This window comes from Tupaia chinensis, unplaced genomic scaffold (genome assembly GCF_000334495.1).
Source record: "Tupaia chinensis unplaced genomic scaffold, TupChi_1.0 Scaffold142824_1, whole genome shotgun sequence".
Classification (NCBI taxonomy): domain Eukaryota; kingdom Metazoa; phylum Chordata; class Mammalia; order Scandentia; family Tupaiidae; genus Tupaia; species Tupaia belangeri.
Genome location: NW_006202669.1, coordinates 58,908 through 67,850, shown reverse-complemented (window position 1 = coordinate 67,850; position 8,943 = coordinate 58,908). Strand labels below are relative to the sequence as shown.

Genomic DNA, 8,943 nt, shown 5'->3' with positions numbered 1-8,943 from the left:
TCCCTGTCAGCAGTTTTCCTGCAGCACAAACCAGAAAACTGAGAGTCTGGCTAGTTCTTTAATCTATTCCCCACACCAATCAGTGATCTCCAGTGCTGAACTTTCATGTGTCTGTCCCATCGTCTTTTCTCCACTTGCACTCCTCTGACCACAGCACAAGTTACCACCACTCACATCACCCCCATCTCTAAGTGCAGTAAACTGCTGGTTAAAGATGAGACTTAACAACCCCGCTGCCTCTGGGTTCTAGGAAGATGGTGAAGGTCTCATAGCTTTACGATGTCACTTGGGAAGAAATGCGAGATAAAATGAGAAAATGGAGAGAAGAAAACTCATGCAATAGTGAGCAAATTGTAGAAGTGGGGGAAGAATAAATTAATGAATATGCATCTAAACTTGGAGATGATATTTGGATCATATATGAACAGGTGATGATTGCAGCCTTAGACTATGTAGGGATGAATTGGCATTGTTTTGTCTTCAGGAGTAAAGAAGACAGTTCCCTGGCAGTCACCGAGTCAAGTGATTAACAGGCATGAGATTTGAAGCCATGGAAAGGTATGATGATGCTATACAGTTATATGATTAAATTTTACAAGAAGATCCAACTAACACTGCTGCAAGAAAGCATATGATTGCCATTTGAAAAGCCCAGGGGAAAAATGTGGAGGCCATTCAGGAACTGAATGAGTATCTGGAACAATTTGTTGGAGACCAGGAAGCCTGGCATAAACTTGCAGAACTTTATATCAATAAACATGACTATGCAAAAGCTGCCTTTTGTTTAGAGGAACTGATGATGACTAATCCACACAACCATTTATACTGTCAGCAGTATGCTGAAGTTAAATATACTCAAGGTGGACTTGAAAACCTCAAACTTTCAAGAAAGTATTTTGCACAGGCATTGAAACTGAATAACAGAAATATGAGAGCTTTGTTAGGCCTTTACATGTCAGCAAGTCATATTGCTTCTAATCTGAAAGCAAGTGCAAAAACAAAAAAAGGACAACATGAAATATGGTAGTTGGGCAGCTAGTCAAATAAACAGAGCTTATCAGTTTGCAGGAAGTAAGTTTGAAGTAAGAAGGAGACCATATACTTCTTAAGGCAGTTGAAGGCATGTTGGAAACATTGCAGATCACCCAGTCTTAAGGCTTCAAAAACTTTTTTACATTAGAGTTCACAATTGCACAGTTGAACTTACTGGTCTGTGACTTATTTACCAAATGGCCAGTGCTATTTGTATACTAATTTCTGTTAAGATGGTTGTAAAGAACATGTTAGTATAAACCTAAAAATGCCTTTTATTGCTAAGCAAGAAAATATGGGAAATCCATAGAAAAGAGATTTAAAAGACTTACTGATTGTACATCAGTCCCTTCATATAATATAAATGTGTGATATAGAAATAAGCTTGTTAAATAAACAAACTTATATAGAAATAAGCTTGTTAAATAAACCACAATGAATTATTAAACTTTTAAAAAGAAAAAAAAGATGAAACTTGGCAACAAAACTTATGCAAAATATTTTCATAATTTATACCATGTAGCTTAAAGAAGTTTTTTCTTTCTTTTCACTATGGGTCTCCACCTTGGAGGATCAGTCCTGTGGGAAAATTTACAGAATTTGATGGAGACTTACACCCAGAGAGCTTCATGCCAAAGACAGCAGAGAATGTCTGTAATGATGTAAACCTCAAAATGCAGAGTGCGCAAGTAAGCCAAGGGACAGCTACTTAACAGCTTCTATTACACTGCTCTGAAGACAACAGACATAGTTACTATGTCAGTGAAATGGTGTATGGAGTCATAAGACTGCTATTTTCTAAGATATTTAAGTTACCTGCCTATATGTACACAAATATAGTTCATTCAGAGTTTGAGTATTACATATACAGTGTCAGGGGCTTCAAAACACCCATCGCAAAGGTATATCATGAAAACATCATGGGCTGTCCTGCAGAGGTCTGACATGGAAGGGGCACTGTGCTGAGGAAGCTGCTGTAAGAATGGCAGCCATGGAAAATGAAAGAAGGGGACAAGACCTCTGAGACAGCTTCAAGCTGGCACCCTCCAAGTTGCCCCTCCACAGGGCTCTGCTGCCTCATGTGCCACTCTCTCATACTCGAGCAATGTGAGTCAAGATGACAACTCATGTAGTGGACTCCACTGTGCCCACCCCTTCCCCAGGGTCAGAGGAAACAGTGGTGCCAGTTGTAAGGATGCTAGGGTGGCAGCAACTTGGCCTTGTTGGCAGCACATGTGGCCTAACTTGGGACTGTCACCGTCATTGCAGTGGGACTGATGGGCTGTGTGCTCTAAGAGGACAGGCGGCCACAGAGAGGCAGACATAGTGTGTGCTGCAGCCAGGCTGGCACCTGGGGCAGGCACTGGGCACTGCTTGCCTGTCCCATCTATGATGAGTCCCACGGAGATGGGCATGCAGCATGTGACAGGTGAGGTTGTGGCTCTGGGCTGGCACTGGGCTTTAGGCAGATGCTCATCTGGTGGATTCACCATGGACACAGACGGGGTACTCAAGGTACTCAGGGTGTCCATGGAGCCACCCCAGTGTGACTAGTGTGGCCTCAGGAGAAGAGCCTGGCCATGTGTGTGCTTTGTTTGGGGGAAGGAGTTCAAAGGTCCCTGAATATCCTTTGCCCACTTCTCATGAGGTTATTTGTTTTTTTGCTGTCTGGTGTTTTGACTTTTTTTTTTTTTTTTTTTTGAGTTTTTTTTTTTTTTTTTTTTTGCTATAGGGCGTGTGCATTCGCCAGACAGAAAGAGAGAGAGACAGAGAGATAGAAAGCGAGAAATCACCCCCCGGGGGGGATGGCCACGCCGCAATCTCTTCTCCTCCATTCTCCTCTCGGGATCTTGGGCACACACGCACATGCACCCAGCATGAGTTTTAAGCCACCGGGTCTGGGACACGAACCACTGTCAACTACGTGGGAGTCCAGCGACATAGTCGTTATGCTAACTGCTGGTTCCAGTGATTTGACTTCTTTGTCTCATCTGGATACCAATGACTCGTCTAATGGATGGTTTACAGACATTTTCTCCCACTCCTTAGGGAGTCATTTAATGTTTCCCAGGCTCAGGAGAAGCTTTTTAGTGTGAGGCAATTCCATTTGCACCCCAGTATCCATGGAGGCCACATTATTGTGACTTGGGGCCATCTTACCCTTCAGCTTCTGATTATCCTCAGAGAATTCTCCTCTTCTCATTGATGGTCTCAGTGTTTCAAGTGATGTAGTTCAGGAAGGCACAGTCTCATGTACTGCTGAGAAGTCCATCAAAGCAGTAATACAGAAAGGGGGAGGCAAGGAGGGCAAATGTGGACAGAATAATGGTACAGAATAGTTGGGCTGGTGGATGATAAAGAGGAGTTAACTTGTCTTCCTCAGACAGATTTGGTGCCCTGCCTAGAAATCACAGTCCTCTCTATATGACTGACAATCCACAAATAAAAGGGACATGTCGTTCTGCATGACGGTGTCTGTCAATGGTCAGGTTCTTGAGAAAACAGGTGTCCCTCCTGTGGTGTGGAGAGTGGGTTGAAGTGAACTTCTCTTAGACCTGCTTTGAGGTTTAGCTTTAAAAAACACTTATCCACAGGGGAAAAAAATGTAGAACAATGAAGGCTCAGGACATTGCCATGTGAGAAGTGATTGAAGGTCGGCCAGAGATCTTAGAAAACAGATGGTTCAAGAGATTCAGCAGTATGTCTTTCTGCTTAGTGTCCCTTTGGGTCTTGGAAGAAGGGGTTTGACTCGCTGGAAGCACACTCACTCACACATGTGTTGATCTTGGTTCCCTGATGCCTTCATGGGTACAGCCTAAGTAGGGATGCCGGGGTCCAGCCTCGGCGTGGGTGGGTTATCTCGACGAAGGCGGCGAAGGTGAACAGAAGACAGAGGCCTCCATGCCTTTCATGCATGTCCTATGCCGGACACCCCTCAGAGGTCGCCCTCTGAGGAGTGACGACTGCTAGGAATCATCGTGCCTTTTTATTGAAAATGTGTTACATACAAGTAAATGGGAGAGGGGCTACGTGTTTCAATTATCAGCTCATAAAGTCTTTTAACAATAAAGAACATAGATTCTATTTAGGGTGGATTAAAGGTGGGTCTAGTGCAATTCCTATTCAGGGGTGGATTAAGGGTGGGTCTAGTGCAGTTCCTCAATTGTAGGTGGGTCTCCATGGAATGCAGTTTCGGGAAAGCCGTTCCGGTAAGCAGATGCGGCGCAGGAGCCATCTTGTGATTACTGAGAATGGTGCTGAGAAAAGAAAATCTCAAGAATAGATATTAGTTCTTATGGATCTTAATAAAGAATGATACTTATACAGTTTTGTAGGGATCTAAAACTTAATTTGAGGAATCCTAATATATTTATCTATTTCACTTGGAGAGGGCAGAGGTGTCCTGGGCCAGTTTTGGCCTAATCCTATTTTACATAAAGGAAGGAAGAATTTAAGGGCCTTCCAAAGGTCAAGATTACTTCTGCCTAGAAAGAACTTCAGCCCACCCTCTATTGTGACCATGGAGATAAAGCATTGTAATTAATAGTAAGTGATCAGAGCAAAGGGGAGCGGTCGGGGACTTCCTGGAAGATTTTATCATATACTCAGGATGTATAGGAGAGCTATGCAATTCTTTCATAGTAGTAAATTGGGGAGTCAGAGGGGGGTCGCTTCCCAGTGAGGCTGCCTCAATTCTCTGGAGCAAATAGCAAGCAGCCTTGCTGACATGCTAACTGACCCAAGCTTTGTTCCAAGGTCGGGGGGGTGCACAACAGTAGCCTTGCCAACGTGTTGATCCGACCGGAAGCGGAGCTCAAAGGTCAGGGGGCTCAGACAGATCCTGGGGCCTCACTGGGTCGGACTCCTCCATAGGGAGACCTCAGGAAAGGAACCTGGGACCTTCCCAGGTGGGTTCTGCCTGGTCCAACAAAAGTGATGGTGTGTATTGCTCAGGCCTGTGGCTGTGTGTGCAATGACTTTTTATGTGAGGCCAATTACCACTCAGACTGGATCACCTATGAAGTCCTGTGTTCTCTAATGGGAGAATTTCTGGAAAAGGCCAGGAGAGACTTAGTCATGGATGCTGTGAAGGAGAGACCTGAATTGGGCAGTGGTTGTGAAGAGGCTTGGGGAGTGCCTGTGGGAGAACCTTCCTTTTACTAAAGACCTTTGCAAGAGTGAGGTCTTAAGGTCACGTTGGCATTCATCTGATGGGTTGCCTCCATCTCTGCTTTAATGAAGGTGTCCAGAGGGCCCAAGATCCTTAGGTTGTGTTTCATATAAGAGGAAAATGTTTCTTTTTCAGAACCTACAGCACCAACAGTGATCTGCTAAATCTCACTGGCTGTGATGCCTTTTTTCTTTTTGGTTGAAATGTAGATGGCTGACACAGTGTGGAATGGATACAGGAGGGTAGAGGCTTGATTGTGGGCTTGCTGGAGTTGAGTAAATGCCCATCTCCTGAAGGAAGACATATCTCCTCCAGGATGTGAGTGAGTGAGCCCCAAAGTGATGATGGAACATAGTTATGTTTGAGCTTCTCGCAGGTCTTCACACCTTGGCATGGAGATCTGAAAGGAAAGTGAGGTGAGAACAAGGTGGAAAGGGCCATCTACACCTGGTGCACATCTGACTGGACAAAATGCCCCCAGGAGTGGTAAGTCAGGTGGATAGAGAAGAGGAAAGTGAGTTTCACAGTGATGAAAATTGGAAGTTGAAAGATGTTTGAAAGGATATAAACCAAAGGTTTGTAGTGTGTCTTCTTAAAATGAAACAAAAGGTGGGAAGATTTCTGTGCAGTGTGATCATGAACTGCACATCTCTTCCTAATTAGCAAGAAAACCTCTCTCCCCCACCCCCCCAACACACATGCACCCTAAAGGTCAATGCACTCTTGTACCTGATTGCAGCAGTTCTCCAGACACAAAAATCAGACTGTTATTTACACAAACTACTTCCTGAGATCCTACAATGCACTTCATTTCTGACTGTTAGTGGGGACTTAGGTATGGCTTTCTTCTACATTTTAAGGATGATACTTGGAAAATTCTACTCATGAACTCTTGGCTTTGGTGTCACTTTGCAGCATCTTACATGGCTGTTTTTATTAAAAGAAAAAGCAGGAGAGAGCTCCCCACAATTTATATGGCCAACTTGGCCACAGAAGCACTTTTTAGAATGGGTGTGGCAAGAGGAACTGTCCTTACATTAAGAAATAGAGAAGTCCTTTTGTTCTGCCTCAGGGCTGTCACATACATGTTCTTTTTCAGATGCAAAGATGGTGTGAAAAGAGATACATTTTCTGCATTTAGGCTCATTGTAGGGAAGGAAGAAATCCCCACACATTCTTATTCACCAGAGGCAGCATATGAAAAAATGGAGAGAAAAAGAAGCATGAGGAGAAACCAAGAGGTCTGAATGTAATTGCTCTAGTCAGAAACCTTGTGGGTTCCATATGCAAACACAGACCAAGTCATATATGTTGCAAATACTGTGCATATAACTGTATCTCTTACTCTCCAGGCCAGCAGGTAATGTGGTGGTTAAGGACTGCATTTAGAGCTCCAGATCAGGTGGCTTGATCATCATGCCAGGCATGTGTGCCCAAGATTCCGAGAGGAGAATGGAGAAGAGGGAATTGCAGCATGGTCATCTGCCCAGAGTGCTTTCTCACTTTCCCTTTCCCTGTCTCTCCAGTGAGTACAAGCTCTGTAAGACCCCAAAACAACAACAACAACAAACACAATAAAGGCAAATTCCAACTCTTTTTCTACCTCACATCCATTTTATTTATATCACTCTTCTGTTTTTCATTTATAAATGCTATCTGTGTGCAGCTCCATGGTTTCTCAGAATGAGCTGTGGATGCTGCTAGATTCACAAATCATTTATGCTCAAACTCTATCAAATAAATTTGTCTGAAGCATTCTTACTTCTCCATTTTTCCCCAAATTTCCTTTTCTGCACTCTTCCCCTCCCATTCTCCTGCCACTTTGTTTCTAGTATCCATAACAATTTTTAATGCTTTTACGTCCTCCAGTCTTTCAGTCTCTACCATAGACTTTGGAAAGCCTGTATATGTTAAGTGGAGGCATACAATGTCTCTCTTTTATAGCCTGACTTGCTTCAGTGAGTAACAAATTTTCCATATTTGTCCACTTTCTATCAAATTCCAGGGCCTTCTTGTTTTTTTGTTTTGTTTTGTTTTGTTTTGTTTTGTTTTGTTTTTGGGAGAGATTTTTTTCGCTATAGGGCACTCACCAGACAGACAGAGAGACATTAGAGACAGAAAGTGAGAAATCACCCCACAGGGAGGATGGTCACGCCACAATCCCTTCTCCATTCTCTTCTCAGGATCTTGGGCACACATGCACACGTGCCCGGTGTGAGTTCTAAGGCACCAGGTCCGGGACACAAACTGCGGTCAACTATGTGGGAATCCAGCGACATAGCCATTACACTAACTGCTGGTGAGGTTTTTGAGCACCCCGCCATATTCTCCACAGTGGCTGGACCAATTTACATTCCCACCAACAAGGTAGGACTGTTCCCCTTTCACCACATCCCCTCTAGCACTTATCATTTTTTGTGTTTTTAATCTTCACCATTCTGACTGGGGTTAGTGGTATCTCATTGTGGTTTTGATCTGCATCTTCCTTATGATGAGTGATGTTGTGCATTTTTTCATATGCCTTTTGACTGTTCATATGCCTTCTTTAAAGAGTTGTTTATTCAGTTAATTTTTTCATCTTTTAATTGGGTTAATCATTTTCCCAGGTAAGCTGTTTGAGTTCTCTGTGTATTCTGTTTATCAATCCATTATCTCAGGCACAATAAACAAAAATTATCTCCCATTCCAAGGGTTGTTGATTCACAATAATTATGGTGTCCTTTGCTACACAGAAATTTCCTAATCTGATGTAATCCCACCCGTATATTTTGGGGATTATTGCCTGTGCTTTGGAGGCCTTGCTTAAGAAGTGTTTGCTTACCCCAATGTCTCCCAGTTTCCCCAGTGTTTTCCACCAGTAGTTGTATAGTTTGAAGTCTTAGGTTTAGAACTTTGATCCACTTTGTGTTGCTTTTTGTCAATGGTGAGAGGTAGCAGTTCAGATTCATGTTGCTGCAGGTGGATAGCCAGTTTTTCCAACATCATTTGCTAAAAAGGTTTCCCTTTTCCCACTGAATTGACTGGTACCCTTTGTAAAGTATGAGTTGGCTGTATGTTATGGGGTTCATTTATGGGGTCTCTACTCTGTTCCACTGGTCCTCATGCCTGCTTTTGTGCCAGTACCATGGTGTTTTGATTATCACAGCTTTGTAATATATTTTGGGGTCAGGAAGTGAGATGCCATCCACTCCAGTCTTTTTTTGTGCAGAATGGCTTTGGCAATATGGGGTCTTTTATGGTTCCATACAAATTATATTATTGTCTTTTCTACATCTGTGAAGAATGTCTCTTGTAATTTTATAGGGATTACATTAAACAAAATGCATATTTTTGTGTGTGTTTTTTAATGTGTGTGTGTTTAATTTGAGTAGGATTGCCATTTTGATCATATTAATTCCACCAATCCAGGAACATGGGATGTCCTTCCACTTTTTTGTGTCCTTTCAATTCCCTATTTAAAGTTTTCATAGTTTTCCTTATAGAGGTCTTTGACTTCTTGGTTAGTTTTATTCCTAAGTATCTTATATTTCTTGTGGCTATGGTAAATGAGATTACTTTCTTCAGTTCTATCTCTGCTTGTTTGTATATAGAAATACTATAGATTTTTGAAAGTTAATTTTGTATCCTTCCACTTTACTGTATGCATTTATTACTTTGAGAAGTTTTCTAGTGACTGTTGTTGGGTCTTCTATGTATACAATCATGTCAACTGCTTACAGAGATAACTTCAGCTCTTCTTT

The 8,943-nt window shown here is 42.6% G+C and overlaps 1 pseudogene; it reads left to right on the top strand.

The window, feature by feature from the left end:
* Positions 1–254: 254 nt before the first annotated feature.
* Positions 255–1,155, top strand: LOC102469406 (ER membrane protein complex subunit 2 pseudogene; annotated as a pseudogene).
* Positions 1,156–8,943: the final 7,788 nt, after the last annotated feature.